Below are 15,522 nucleotides of genomic sequence, written 5' to 3'. Positions count from 1 at the left end.
ATAAAGGGGAATAATAATGTCTCTAGATCTGCTGGCAATGCTCCTCCTAATGCAACCTAATATGCCATTAGCCTTCTTGGCTACAAGGGCACACTGTTGACTCATATCCAGCTTCTCATCCACTGTAGTCCCCAGGTCCTTTTCTGCTGATCTGCTACTTAGCCATTTAGTCCCCAGCCTGAAACAATGCTTGGGATTCTTCCATCCCAAGTATGGGACTCTGCACTTGTCCTTGTTGAACCTCATCAGATTTCTTTTGGCCCAATTCTCCAATTTGTCTAGGTCATTCTGGACCGTACCCCTCCCCTCCAACATATCTACCTCTCCCCCAACTTAGTGTCATCCGCAAATTTGCTGAGGGTGCAATCCATTCCCTCATCGAGGTCATTAATAAAGATGTTGCACAAAACTGGCCCTAGAACGGATCTTTGGGGCACTCTGCTTGATACCGACCACCAACCAGACATCGAGCCGTTGATCACTACCCGCTGAGCCTGACAATCTAGCCAGCTTTCTATCCACCTTACAACCCATTTATTCAATCCATACTTCCGTAACTTGCTGGCAAGAGTACTGTGCAAGACCATATCAAAAGCTTTGCTAAAGCCAAGGAATGTTGAAAACTTTTATAGAAAATGATGAAAACTGGCATCTGGGGGAACTATTAACTACAGGTAGGAGGCAAGTGAAGCTGGGTTGCAATGAATCTGTGGAACTGTAACCCCTTGTCTGGTTCTGGCAGAACCTGAGCGTGCTAATCCAACCTACTGAACTGCCTGTCAGATACACTGTACTTCTGCCACTGCCCCCAGAGGGGACTGTTGGCGCCTTACTAAAACTCGGTGGTTTTGGTTGGTTAGCTTCTAGTACCAAAAAGGAAAGGAAATTGTGGAGGAGAAATCAGGGCCCTGAGAATGACAGTCCCCAGGACCAATGGGGAGAGACCAAGACTCCAAGTCAGCCTGATTGATAGGGCCAGCAGCTAATGAAGGGATCAGGAGGCTAATAGGTCCCGTCCTCCATGAGAGCTGGATTTGCCTGGGTCAGACAGAGCAGAGCTGAGCTAAGGAGCGAGCAGGGGAGTAGACAGAGTCGTGCCAGCCAGAGGGAGAACCAGAGAAGCAGCCCAGGGAAAAGATCCATGCAGGGAGCAGGGCTGCAGCCGGAAAGGTAGAGAAGCAGCCCAGGGAGCAGATTCTGTGCTGGGAAGAGAGTTGCAGAAACTGGAGCCAGAGAGGCCAGGGAAGCAGCCCAGGGGGCTGGAGGCAGAGCAGTAGCCCTGCTGAGGGGAGTGGAGCTGGAGCAGTCCAGAGCCAGGAGTGGTGAACAGCTGGGGAGTGTGAGGGGAGGTGCTCTGGGCAGAGCCCTGCACAGTGAGTTCCCAGCCATGGACCTTGCAGGACAGATTTGGAGGGGGACGTCACTCTGCCCTGTGGACACAAACAGTGTCTCCGGAATGTCAGGGCGGTTCACAGTCTGTTCCCCGCACCTCCTGCCCAGGCCCTGGCTGTGCCTCAAGAGTGCTGCAGGTCTGACACTTGCTGCGGAGGTGGCCGCACACCTTCAGGCTTTTGGTGGCAGGACCCTTCTCCCCCAGCATCAATCCCACCCCCTGCAGCCTACTCCCAACCTTCGGCTTCTTTCCCACAAGCCGGATCCATGGGGAAGCTTGGGGCTTCCCCCCCCCTTCCCACAGGATGCTGGCACTGGCACTGTAAACTTGCAAGGGGCCACGAGAATGCCAGTGCGGACTCCCTGCTGAGGGGGAAACACAGGTTGGGGGCTGAGCTCAAGCTGCTAAAGAGCCATATTTGGCTCCCTAGTGAGCCAAATTTAGCTCGCAATCATAGGTTGCTGACCCCTGCCCTAGCCTCTGGCCTAGGTGACCACAACAAGACTGGGGGTAGAGTATGGATGTACGCGAGTAGTTGACTACTCAATTACTTGACTACTTGCATCCCCCCCTTCCTTCCTCCCCCTCCCCCCCGCCACCTTGCTGCTTCTCTATCAGCAGGAGCTAGTGTTGGGGTGAGCCGGCTTAAAAGCCAGTTCCCCCCAGCACTGTCTCCGCGTTGCCACCTGCCCCACCCTGCACTGCTGCTTCTATTAGAGGCAGCAGTGATGGGGTGGGGAGTAGGGGAAGCTGCTGTCAAGCAGCCTCTGCCCATGGCAGGCCCAGGCTTGCTGCAGGTATAGGCTGTGCTGCATCCTGCAGAGCAGCCCCTATCTGCAGCAACTGAGGCTGCCTGTCCTCCTGGCTCTTACTCCATTTAAACTGCAGAGTCTCAGCAGGAGGTAACTCCCAAAGGCTTTCTCCCTTAGGCTGTGTCTAGACTAGTCTCTCTGTTGACAGCGAGATGTAGATTAGGCATGTTGAAATTGCTAATGAAGCAGGGATTTAAATATCCTGTTCTTCATTAGCATAAACATGGCAATCACTTTTTTTCGAAACGGAGCTTTTTTGAAAAAAAACCCGGCAGTCTAGACGTGGATCTGTCGAAAATAAACCTCATTTTGTGAGGAATACAGGATCTGTTGAAAAAGGGTTTATTTTCGATAGATCCATGTCTAGACTGCCAGGGTTTTTTTGTTTTTTTTTTCCCGAAAAAGCTGTTTCAAAAAAAAGCGGCGGCCATGTTTATGCTAATGAAGTGCGGGATATTTAAATCCCTGCTTCATTAGCAATTTCGACGTGCCCAATGTACATCTCTCTGTCAACAGAGAGGTGTAGTCTAGACACAGCTTTATTGACTAATCGTGTAGTCAATAGAAATTCGATCAACTCCATGATTAGCTATTTACTCGCTTCCTAACATCGCTAGGGTGGAGGGCCTCCAGAAATCCTGGGCCCAGCTTTGTTGGGGTTACCAGGGCTCTACCACTCAGGAGAGTGGAAGGAGAGACTTTGAGGTCAGGGAGGCCTCTGGGTAAAAGAAGTGGGAGCAGGGACTCAGATCCTTTCACAGCCCATTTCACTGAGGAAGTGTAGAAGCCAGGAAAGTGCCCCACAGTAGCGGGACCATTCCCCTGCTTACATTAGCTATCTGGAGCAGATCAGCGTCTGTCAGAGTGACAGTATTTCTAGGTGTGATGAATCTCATGCAGTAAGCAGAGCAGTTCTTGGGAAATACCTAGACATAGCTGGTTGGGTATTTCTGCAAGGAGAGGCCCATGCTAAATCCCTGAATTTAATAGATCCCAAAACTTTTGGGGGCACAGGAAATCTGGACCCAATTCTAGATCATCCTTTGTGGAGAGTCAAACTGGAATCCTCAGTCTAAATGCTCCTAAACTTTGGAGTGTTCAAAATATTGTCCCATTCAAGTCTGCATTTTGCAGCCCACCTTTGTATTTCCATCTTTCCTAAACATCTTACAGTTCAGCAGCAGGACTCACCACTGGTGATGTAATTAAACAATATGCTTAAAAAATATGCTTGAAAGAGCAGCACGAGCCACATTTTCCCACTGACCTTTCTAAGTGGCACAGATAGAAACTTGGGTAGAGGGCAGAAAACAGGCTGGCTTTATGCTTCTCAGTCCAAGATGCCTGATATTGTCAATGTAATGCCATTGATCTCAGTAGACTTACTCCTCATGTATCCTGGAGTAAGGGAAAGGAGAATCAGGTAACTTCCAGACAGTGGCGTAGTGAGGGGTTACGGGTGGAGGGCAGTTGCCCCCAGGCGCCATGCTGGGGGTGTGTGCTAATTTAGTCCCCCCTCCACTCCCCATCATCCCTTGGCTCGCCTGCTCCTCCTCCGCCCACCACCGCCGGCTGGAGCCTCCTCCCTGCCTCTCCGCCACCAGCCCGATCCTCTTCCATCTCCTCCAGCAGGTCAGTGCACGCGGGGGCCCAGCTCCAAACTGGAGGGGGCAGGGGAAGACACGGTACAAGCTCCCTCCCCATCTCCCAGGGTCGGGCTCAGCCATGCGCCGGTGGCACAGGGGAAGCGCATATTTTGCCTTTGCCCCCGGACGCATAACACCCTCGCTATGCCTCTGCTTCCAGATCACATTCCACTCCACTTAGTAGCACCAGAATTCTTCCCAGCTGATAGCTCCATGAAATGAACTAGTTCTCAATCCAGTGTCTAGCACCCCTGAGTGACACTAATGGCCCCTTTCCTGGCATTCGTAGAAAGGAAACCAAGGCCCACATGGCAGTGAAGACTGAACACCTTCTTTTCCTTCCAGAGGAGGGCTGAGATGGAGGAAGGAGAAGCTTACCAAGCTGTACCATACTCATCTCAGAGCTACCAGTTAGGCCTATCCCATCTCCACAGAACAAAACCCCTCCTGTTGCTGCATCCTGCAGTGAAGTGGCTGTCGTCAGCAGTCCTGCTTCAGGAGGATCTTATATAGGAAGTTGCAGATGGAGAATTTCTCAGGTCTCTTATCAGCTGATTTCTCCAGCCCTGCAGAAATAACCAACAGACCATGACACATGAGATCTCTGTCCACCACCTGTGTCCCCTGCTACCTGCAATTTGGGCCACAACTGACTTTATTCTTGCTGATAGGCTGAGGTCTACAGAGAGAAGGAACCAGATGCTCAGGCTCCTAGACCTCAGCCCACAGAATTAGAGCCTGATGTGTCTCTTTTTTCTTGTTCCCCGGGAACATACTTCACTCTTAGCTATTCAGCTGTTCAGGGCAAGGTCTTCTGGTTCAGTGTTTGTACAGCACATAAGCCCTGCTCCACAACTAGGGCTCCCAGTGCTACCAGACTAGGTATAAGAGCAATACATAAATAAAACAAAATAATTATTTTCTTAGGCTATGTATACACGGCAGCGTTATTTTGTAATAACTGATGTCATTCTGAAATAGCATAGTCCGCATCTACACACAAGAAATTATTTTGACATAATGTCAAAATAATGGTGAGCTGGAGGACTGCTTACTCCGACTCCGGTAACCCTGATTGTACCAGGAGTAAGGGAAGTCGGAGGAAGAGTATTAAAATCACAGCTGTGTAGATAGCACCAAAAGTCAAAATATGCTATTTTGATTTAAGCTATGGAATTAGCATAGCTCAAGTTGCATAGTTTATTTTGAGTTTAGCCCTGTTGTGTAGATGTGCCCTTAGAAATGGATTTTCAAAGCCTTTTCTTGGCAGTCAGTCTTCATAGCTGTCCCACACAGTGCCAGTGCACGGCTGCACAAAGCCTTCAGGAGGCACGATGGGTGAGGTAATCTCTTTTTATTGGACCAACTCCTGTTGGTGAGAGACAAGCCTTGGAGCTCACATGGAGCTAGAGAAGGTATTACCTCACCCAACTTGTTTCTCTAATATCCTAAGATCAACAAGGCTACAACAAGATTGCATACAAAGCCTTCAAAAGAGGGTCTCTGATTGAATGGAAAATTACAGACAGAGAAGAGAGGATTTATGTATTCAACCACTAATCGGGAATGTCCTTTTTCCCCTCCCTATTTTAGAAACTTGCCGTAATTATAAGGGCAATTGGCAACTCTGGCAACTCCTAATCAGTGCCGGAAATAGTCTCCAAGCCTGCTCGACAGATGATATGATCTAAACAGCACAGCATGAGACAACTTCTAGAGTGCAGATATAGCCAGTAACTTGTGTTTATTCTCATATTATCCTTCATTCACATACCCATCCCACTAAGTCTCTGTGGTGTTTTAGATGCTGCTTGTAATTATTAGAATTGGGAGCACTGGCTTTTGGGAGTCTGGAAGCAAAGGAAACAGGAAGGAGGTGGGGGGAGATGAGCCAGGACGGAGTGAGAGCTACAGAGGGGTGCAGCAGCAGCTTTGTAAAGGGGATTCACCTTTGTTAAATAAAGGCCCGTTGAAGTTTGTTAGTACCTTGCTTGCATGATACAACAGTCTCCAAAAGCACAGGGATCACAGGGAAGAAGCATGCCAAAACAGGACACTAACAAATGGCATTGTAAAACAAAAGCAATAAGACAAGGGCCTATATGTCACTTCAGCATCAACATAACCCATTCTATTTCTTTCCAAGATTCTGCTGTGGCTATGTCAGCATTACCCCTCACAGCATCCCAGCTAACAACAGCAACGTATACACATAGAATAGCTTTACAGGGTCAGACCAAAGGTCCATCTAGCCCAGTATCTTGTCTTTTGAGAATGGCCAATGTGAAGTGCTTCAGAGGGAATGAACAGAAAAGGAAACCATCAAGTGATCTATCCCCTGTCACCCATTCCCAGCCTCTGGCAAACAGAGACTAGGGACACCATCCCTACCCATCCTGGCTAATAGCCATTGATGTACGTAAGCTCCATGAACTTACCTAGTTCTTTATTGAACACTGTTATACTCTCACAGGTGTGAAATGTGTCATTTCCCACCTCCATTTGGATAATGATTCTGCCTTTATCATGCCCTTGAAACATTTTAAAACAAGCACTTTCATTCTTTCTCCCACGCTGCCCCACACACTTGAGAGGAGCTCCCCATAACATCTGCAATGCTAATTCATTGTGCTCCTTCAAACACCCCCTTCAACACTCTCTCTTGGCAACCCAGCGAGGAGTCTTGTGACATCTTAGAGACTAATAGATTTATTAGAGCATAAGCTTTTGTTGGTAAAACCCACTTCTCATGAAAGCTTACGTCCTAATAAATCTGTTAGTCTCTAAGGTGAAGTTTCAGAGGGGTAGCCGAGTTAGTCTGTAACTGGAAAAACTTAAAAAATAGCAAAAGTCTTGCAGCACCTTAAAGACTAACAAAACTTGTAGATGGTATCATGAGCTTTTGTGGGCACAACCCACTTCTTCAGATGAATCAGTCTTAACATCAGGTCCTTCCTAGAGCTGCTCCACACTGCCACCTTTTATGGCCATACCTATCAGGTAACAATGGCCCTTCACATCAATATTAGTTCTGTTCCCACAGGTTGTGTCTAGACTGCATCCCTTTTCCGTAAAAGGGATGCAAATTAGATACATCACAATTGCAAATGAAACGAGGATTTAAATCCTCCCGCTTCATTTGCATAAACATGGCTGCCGCTTTTTTCTGGCTCGGAGCTTTGCCGGAAAAAAGCGCCAGTCTAGACGGGGATGTTTCGGAAAATAAAGCCTTTTCCGAAAGATCCTTTATTCCTTATTTTAAGGAATTTATTTTCCGAAAGAGCTGGCACTTTTTTCTGGCAAAGCTCCAAGCCAGAAAAAAGAGGCAGCCATGTTTATGTAAATGAAGCAGGGGGGATTTAAATCCCCACTTCATTTGCAATTGCAATGTGTCTAATTTGCATCCCTTTTACGGAAAAGGGATGCAGTCTAGACACAGCCAACAGTGTTTAGAGACCACAACTGAGACTGTAAGGTCTCTAAGGTGCCACAGGACTCCTTGTTGTTTTTGCAGATACAGGCTAACATGGCTATCCCTCTGAGATAGCTCTTGACAACACATTGCTCTGTGGGGGAGCCAAATCCATTGCCTACTTTGCTGACCTATACAGTCTCATTGTTCACATGTGCTCCCCCATCCACCTGAATACACCTGTTGTCTTTTATCTCTCAAGTCAGGGTGTGTCTAGACTGCCATCAAATGTGTGTAGATTCAACCTAGCTAGCACAGCTAAAAATATCAGAGAAGCCGTGGCAGCAAGGGCTTCAGCATGGGCTAGTTTTGAAAACACGGACCCAGCACTCCAAGCAGCTTTACTCAGACCATGCTGCAGCAGCATTGCCAATATTTATGCGATGCTAACTAAAGTAATGTCAGGGCAGGTGTGTCTACACATGCTGCCATCACTCCTTCAGTTGCAGTGCTGACCTACCCTTCCATTGTAAGGGGCAGGTGCCTTCCAGGGCTCTTGCGATAGTATTTCTGGTCTGACTAGGCACGAGAAAAGACCAGAACATGATCAGTAATTTTCAGTCAGAGTTTTCTGACCCATTAGGCAAACACCGAGCCCTTTTGAACATCCTGCTCTAAAGATTCAAAATTTGTCAGGCCAAAAGGTGCCATCAGATCAGCCAGTGTGGGTAGGAACCATCTGTTTGTTGTTTTAGTACAGTGCCTACCACAGCGAGCTCCTGATCCATAATAGACACTTAAGCACGGTGCTGAGACAAATTAATCATAACAATATACCTTTCTTTTGGGCCTCTCTCTAAGCTCTGCCTGTGTGCAGAGAAAGTGCCCACTTCTTTGGGAATTGCTACAACCCGTTACCTAGGAGCCACTGTCTCCTGGACACTCTACTTCAGCTTTTTCCTCTTGCTTTTGCTTTCCCTTTAAATCTCTGTTCCAGCAATATCCGTGGTCTAGTGACCGGCATAATTTTAGTTAGCTGAATGCCCTCTTAACATGGATGTGGCTAAGTTTCCCGTGGGCCCATAAAGTTTGTTTGCAGCCACCAAACTTAGCTCTCAGTGTTCTGTGCTGTTATTTAGCTCTAATTTACCCCTAAATGTCTTCTAAGAGCCCAGTAAGCAGTAGAAGTGTTGGTAATGCTGCTAGATAATATTGACCTCCCATGATTGGGCAAATTCTCTGGTTTGACATCATTCGGGTCCTGAGGGTGCTGGAATAGAGAGGTTAAACTTGATTCAGTCTGTAAAAGAAGGTCTTTGTGTTTGGAGAAACATCTAGGAAGGGAGTGGACAGAAAAAGCACCAGTTGATTTCCTCCTGTGCTACAGATTCTGGCCAATAATCCAACAAAGCAAGTTCTTCAGAAAGCACCCTTTAAATCTTCTAGTAATCCAGCCTGAGCCCAACATGAACTCTTTGTGGTTCAGACATGATATCTAGGGATTTATGAATTTCACCATCTAAATCAAACTGCCGGCATTCTTGATAAAAATAGAAGCGGATGTGAATTGTGATCTTCTCCCAAACAGGGCTTGGAATTTGTCATCTGTTTTGCTAATAACAGACCGTGGCTGAAAGACCTCTCTTCGTGTGTGCTGGCCCAGACTGATTTAGAAGTAAAGTATCTGTGATACTGCGAATGATGATGGTAACTGGATGACTGTTGAGTGTGCTGTGATCTGATGCCAGTGAGATCATACACAAAATGTCTGAACAATGATTTCTGTATTATCCTTGGGCGTAGGTCCTATTAAGGGTGGCATTCTTGGTGATGTATAAAGGTTCTGGAACTTGCCCACTGGTATTTCTTTGCTTCCTTAGCAGCTGGGTTGAGCATGGCAGAATTGCTGTCCGATGAGTCAGCGTTCTCAAAAATCATTTAAAAACATATAACTTTACACTCCTGCTCTTGGTTTGCTCCTTTACCCAGTAAAGGATGGGGCCTGTGATAAAGATATGACTCATGGGGTTGCTGGCAAGACCTTGATCTTTTATTTCTTGGCTTCTCTCACATGACATGGATGGGGGTTATAAAACATTACATGCCTGTCCCATGACAGGCCTCAGAATCCTCAGACTCCAGTTAGCTACCCTTACATCTGCTCTTCTGAACATCAAATGCCAGTCAAATAGATCAACCAAAAATAGCAACCACCGCAAATCTGTGACAGGCCCAGAAATCATTTCCCAGCCCCATATTACCCCACCCTCATGCTAACAATGCACAAACCATTGGGTCAGATTAGGACAAGCAAAATAACTTTGCCTAGCACTTGCACCAAAATCCCTTCTGACATTCATACAATGCAAAAGTGGTTTCTGTTTCCCCTTCCCTGCCCTCCAACACACCTCATTATTTTACATCCCACTGCTATCATGGGTCCCAGCTGAACCTGACATGGTGCTACAATATTGCTGGTCTGACTAGAAGCGAGAAAAGAGTCGGAAATTATCCATAGTTTCCATTCAGAGTTTTTCTGACCCATTTTCGCAGGCCCAACAATAAATATTTAGAGGTGGGATTTTCCCAGTGGCTCAGTGTCGACCTACTTCTACTTCCAATTGAAATCAATAGGAAAATTCCCAGTGACCTCAATGGAAGCGAGTTAGGCAAACACTAAGCACTTTTGAACATCTTGATCTGAAAAGTTGCAGGTTTTAAGGCCAAAAGGGGCCATCAGATCAACCTGTCAGACCTCCCAGTGCAAACCATAGGGCGTCGCTCACTTTGTTTTGGTTACTTACTCACACTGCCCTCTCAAACCTGCCAGAAGTTCTCTCACCTGCTCTTCCAGCATCTCTGCCCCTCTGGAAGCCACTGTGCTTTTACCACACAGGCAGTAGAAGTTCTGTTCCATTGTGAGCATTAAATTGTTCAGCCAAGTTGACGGAAGGATGCTCTCACCGTGGGCTCTGCAACCAAAGAATTAACTTGTGAAATGAATGCCTTCCCTTTGTCATAACATAGCTTCAGACACTCAGCAGCTTGTACAACTTCACCACAATCTGACGGACACGATCTGAAGTCAGAAAGAGCTTTGCCATTGATTTACCGAGGGAAAATATTACATATAAACTAGGTTGTTTCAGCTACACCAGACTAACACGGCTACATTTCTATCACCACTCTGGCAGGTGGTTACTGAACATCAAATCTCTCTCAGTCCAGTCTGAGAGTGCCACCTGTAGTTGTAGCACTAATCACAATGTACAATATGATATGTATATGGTCTGGGAACATCTGTGTCTGGTAGGTGAGTTGTCCTATGAAATGTAGCGTGCCAGGCCCTCGAGAAAACAAAGAGGCCTGGAAACAACTCAACCAGGTTACAAACAGGGTTTAATTTTTCCTTAGAGGGACAGAGAGAACCAGAATGAGACCTCAGACACTGTTTATATTCTACTCCCTAGACCACTTTTGTCTGAGCCTGGCCAGGGCATTTTGCCAGAAAGTCTCTCCTCTCCTTTCCATAGTTGGCAGTTTAGGATATGGGAAATGTTTTAATGGAGGGACAGGGGAAGAAGTTAAATCTCTTCACTCTTTTAGTGGCAGTGAGATGGAACACTATCCTACAATACTGTGGTTTAAAAGGACAGATTATCTATTTTATGGCATAAAATTATAAATGATCTGCATGCTTTCCAGACTGGTGTTATGTGTGCCAGTGTAGCACTTCTAATGGAGAGCTGCCCTAAGTTGGATAAACAGACAGAATGGGGTGAGGTTTCAGAGGGGTAGCTGAGTTAGTCTGTAACTGGAGAAACTTAAAAAACAATGAAAGGTTTGCAGCACCTTAGAGACTAACAAAACCTGTAGAGGGTATCATGAGCTTTTGTGGGCACAATCCATTTCTTCAGATGAATGGGTGAATCAGTCTTAACATCAGGTCCTTTCTAGAGCAGCTCCACACTGCCACCTTCTAGGGCCAGTACCTATCAGGTAACAATGGTCCTTCACATCATTGGGTATGTCTACACTACAGCACTAATTCGAACTAACTTAGTTCGAATTAGTTAATTCGAATTAGTTAATTCGAACTAAGCTAATTCGAATTAGCGCATCTAGACTTAAAAACTAGTTCGAATTAGCGTTTTTCTAATTCGAACTAGCATGTCCACACTGAGTGGACCCTGAACTGAGGCTAAGGATGGCCGTAAGCAGTGCCGGCAGGGCATCAGGTTAGGACTTAGAGTGTGGAGCTGCTGCCTCAGGCTAGCCGAGGGCTGTGCTTAAAGGGACCCGACCCCCACCCCAGACAGACAGTTCTCAGGGGTTCCCTGCTTGCAAAGCAGTCCTGGCTTGGAGTGCCCTGATTGCCCACACTCGGCACATCACAGCACTTAGCCATCAGCCCGGCTGCACTTGCTGCAGACTGCCATCCGGAGGGGGGGGGTCAATCAAGGGACTTCAGGAGAGTTTCCACCCCGAGGAGCATGCAGAGCCAGCCCAGTCCCACCCATCGGGGGCTCGTACCCCATTCCTCCCTCACCTCCTTCCACTTACCCCTCCCTAGCCCCCTGTGGAACTCCTTGCTGCAGGAGGCTGTGAAGGCTAGAACTAGAACAGAGTTTAAAGAGAAGTGAGATAAAGTCATGGAGGTTGGGTCCATGGAGTGGTATTAGCCAGGGGGTAGTAATGGTGTCCCTGGCTTCTGTTTGTGGAAGGCTGGAGATGGATGGCACGAGACAAATGGCTTGGTCATTGTCTTCGGTCCATCCCCTCCAGGGTCCCTAGTGTTGGCCGCTGTCATCAGACAGGCTACTGGGCTAAAGGACCTTTGGTCTGACCCAGTACGGCCATTCTAAGCTCAGTGCTCAGGGTCGGGGGTCTCACTGGACCACCTTGATTTTCATGCCAACCTGCTCCTGGGTGGCCAGGCTGGCAGCTATCCTGCCCTAGATGGCCACTTTCCTGTGCCTAGTGCGGAGGTCATGGATGAGGTCCACGATGTCTGCACTAGACCAGGTGGGCGCCCGCCTCTTGCGGACCTGGGCAGGCTCCCGGGAGCCGCGAGCCTGGTCCCGGGAAGAGGCGGAGGGCTGGGTGGCAGCAGGTGGCTGGCTCGATCCGTGCCAGGTGCAGGGTCTGCTGGCTGGGTGCTGGCAGACTTGCACCTGGCACGGGCACCTTAGCCAGCCCATGCCCCTTTAAGGGCTCCGGGGCTGGGAGGGGGGCAGAAGAGTTTCCCTGGTGGTGCCCAGAGTGGCCACCAGGGAAAGCTGGGGTGGGCTAGCCTCCCACTAGTTCGAATTAAGTGACTATACAGCCCTTAATTCGAACTAGTTAATTTGAACTAGGCGTTAGTCCTCGTAGAATGAGGTTTACCTAGTTCGAATTAAGCGCACCGCTAATTCCAATTAAATTCGAACTAGCGGTTTGCATGTGTAGCGCCTATCAAAGTTAATTCGAACTAACGTCTGTTAGTTCGAATTAACTTTGTAGTGTAGACATACCCATTATGGGTGTGTCTAGACTACATGGCTCCGTCCAAGGAACCACGTAGATGAATTTACTAGACATAGCAAAATGAAGCAGCGATTTAAATAATCATGCTTCATTTACATCAAAATGGCCGCAACGCTGTGCTGACGATCAGCTGATCCGGCACAGCGGGGCAGTCTAGATGCGCTGCGGTCAACAAGGAAAGCCTTTGTTGACTGCTTTCGTATGCCTCGTGAAGTCTACTGCCCCGCTGTGCTGGATCAGCTGTCGGCACAGCACAGCGGCCATTTTGATGTAAATGAAGCATGATTATTTAAATCGCTGCTTCATTTTGCTATGTCTAGTAAACTCATCTACATGGCTCTGTCGACAGAGCCATGTAGTCTAGACACACCCTATGAGTTCTCTTCCCACAGTGTTTAGAGACCACAACTGAGCCTGCATGGCTCCTAGCAAATGTGGCTCCAACCACACAGGAAGGGCCAGCCCTGCCCTGAAGCGATTACAATTCAAACAGACAAGACAGAAAAGGGTGTGTGAGAGAGGAAATAGTCTTAGCCCCATTTTTCAACTGAACCATTCAAGGTACTAGTTGCTGGGGGTGGGGGACAACAAAACACCATTTGTAAATGGCAGCAAACCCTTCAAGAGACCTAACCATGCAACTGATTTTGGCAGGATTCTTCAAATGAAAGATGCAAGAGTCACTTAATGAATTATTATTTTATCAACGGTGTGTAATTGAATTAACTTACTGGGCTGGTATCAAAGATTCACACACATTTTCCTACAGCTGCTGAGGAGCTGCAAGAGTTATAATTAATGGCAATGCCACAGCAAGCAAATGTCTGCTTGGTTCACATCTTGTTGAGGTCAGACAGAGAACTTCTCTCATGGAATATGAAATCAATGGCACTAGGGAGCTATAGAAGTATCTGTTCCAGGCCTGAATTCAGCTTTTAGTGAGATTTCCCTGTCTGTCCCATCCTAGAGTAGAGTCCATTGCCAATTTTACTGAGCAAGGAATTGGGAGAAGACACTATATTGGTCTCAAAAAACCCATTCCAGCTTGCTGATATGGACTCTGAAACATCTGAAAAATTAATACTGTCCAGAAAAACAGCCAGTGTTCTGCACAAGAATCAATTCTTGCTAGTGCAGGCCTTTGAATATGACTAATTATTTTGAGATAGATGTTGAGCCAGATGGGACCCAAAAGCAGATGTACCATGGTAATGGGCACAGTATAAAACCTGCATAGATCTTTATGTGGGTAGAAGTTTCACTGATGCTGAATAGAACAGGGCATTACAAAAAATTGCGAAGTTGTTTTCATTTTGCAGAATTTACTTTTTCAGAAATTTTGCTGATTATTATTGCAAACTAAATTATTATCAGAAGGTTCTGTTTGCTATCTGACAGGATTTTAGTAAATGAAAAAAAATAATTACGGTGTCCCTAAAATTTTGATTATAAAAGTTACAAAAACAAAACAATTTTTTTTAAAAAGTCAGCAGTTTTTCATTGAGTTTTCTTTTGATACACACATAAACCCCATCATTGGGGAAACATTGACTACCCTTAATGCTGACACTTTGTAATTCCAAGTTCCCACTAATCTGAGACACAGCACTCCAAGTTGATGTGCAGGCAGTAGGGCACTGGTTGTTAAACTGAGAGGCTACACTGTCTACATTGCAGGCTTTTTGTGCAAGAACAGCTGTTCTTGTGCAAAAACTTGCGGGGCGTCTACACTGCATGCACGTGCTTGCACAAGTAAATTTACAGTAAAGCATGAGCAGAGAGGGCTTCTTGCTCAAGAGTTATTCCTCTCCCCATGAGGAATAAGCCCTCTTGCATAAGAGCTCTTGCGCAAGAAGGCAGTGTGGACGGGCAACAGGGGTTTCTTGTGTAAACGCACATCTCTTGTGCAAAAGCACGTGGCAGTGTGGACATGCTATTGCGCAAAACCTTTGGCACAAGAACTCTTGTGCAAGAAGCCTGCAGTGTAGACGTAGCTAGAGGGTGTAATCTCTGGGGCATGAGTCTCAGACTCCTGGCCTGGGGGGCCAGTCCCAGCCAGAGAGATTGCACAATATGACCTGGGACTCCCCCCAGGCTGGGGGTTGCTTCTGTTACAGGCATGTATGAATGTGCACCACCAGTAGAAAAATAACCTGTAGCTGTGGGCACTCTGCTAATCCGCTGGGCAGCATTTGAATCTTTCCTGAGCAGCTGCTCAAGTGCACAGTTTACAGGAAACATTGCTCAAAGCTGGATGAGATGTTTCTTAGGTAGGAGGGGAAGAAGGGGAGGGGGTTTAAAATGGTCTCATTGCTTCATTCCTTTTGTCTCCTATGAAAGAGCAGGGCCGGGCCTGGCTGTTTGCTGCGCTCTGGCCTTTCAGCCACGCTCTGTGGCAGATCCTCAGCTGGAGTAAATCAGCACAGATCTGTCTTCCAGGGAGCAGTCCCACTGGACAGCAGCTGAAGACCTGCCCCTATGGATTCTGAGCCCTGTTAGGAGCCTTACTGGATGCGAGGCAGCGTGTGCTCTCTCTGCTGTGCTCAGTTCACTCCTGTCCCCTCAGCCTGCTGCCTTCCAGCTACACGTGGAGCATTGTGCATCCTGGAACTGTCCCCACCTCATCCCAAGTCTGCCTCTGCCACACCGTCAGCCCTCGTTCCCATCAAGGCTTCGTTCCTGTCCTGTGCTTAGCAGATGTCATCGGGGGAGGAGAAAGGACCATGGCAGAGA

General features: G+C 47.3%; 1 protein-coding gene and 1 long non-coding RNA gene across 3 annotated transcripts in view; one reads left to right on the top strand and one right to left on the bottom strand.

Annotated features, from left to right (window-relative positions):
- The window catches only part of LOC112546167 (uncharacterized), a 67,270-nt gene that overhangs the window by 28,589 nt on the left and 23,159 nt on the right, over window positions 1-15,522 (top strand). The gene's annotated exons all lie outside the window — the stretch shown is intronic.
- Window positions 2,672-15,522, bottom strand: part of ZBP1 (Z-DNA binding protein 1) — a 40,388-nt gene continuing 27,537 nt past the window's right edge. Inside the window, exons 10-11 of one of the 2 annotated variants that reach the window (XR_012896505.1) lie at window positions 10,106-10,235; window positions 2,672-4,417 (exon numbers count right to left, since the gene is read on the bottom strand). The gene's annotated coding sequence lies outside the window, so the exon portion shown is untranslated. Of the gene's footprint in view, window positions 4,418-10,098; window positions 10,236-15,522 lie in introns of those variants that run through there. The other variant, XM_075901142.1, reaches the window with a different exon arrangement.

This window comes from Pelodiscus sinensis, chromosome 18 (assembly GCF_049634645.1).
Source record: "Pelodiscus sinensis isolate JC-2024 chromosome 18, ASM4963464v1, whole genome shotgun sequence".
Classification (NCBI taxonomy): domain Eukaryota; kingdom Metazoa; phylum Chordata; order Testudines; family Trionychidae; genus Pelodiscus; species Pelodiscus sinensis.
The sequence above is the reverse complement of the archived record's forward strand: the minus strand, read 5'-3'. Positions and strand labels throughout refer to the sequence as shown.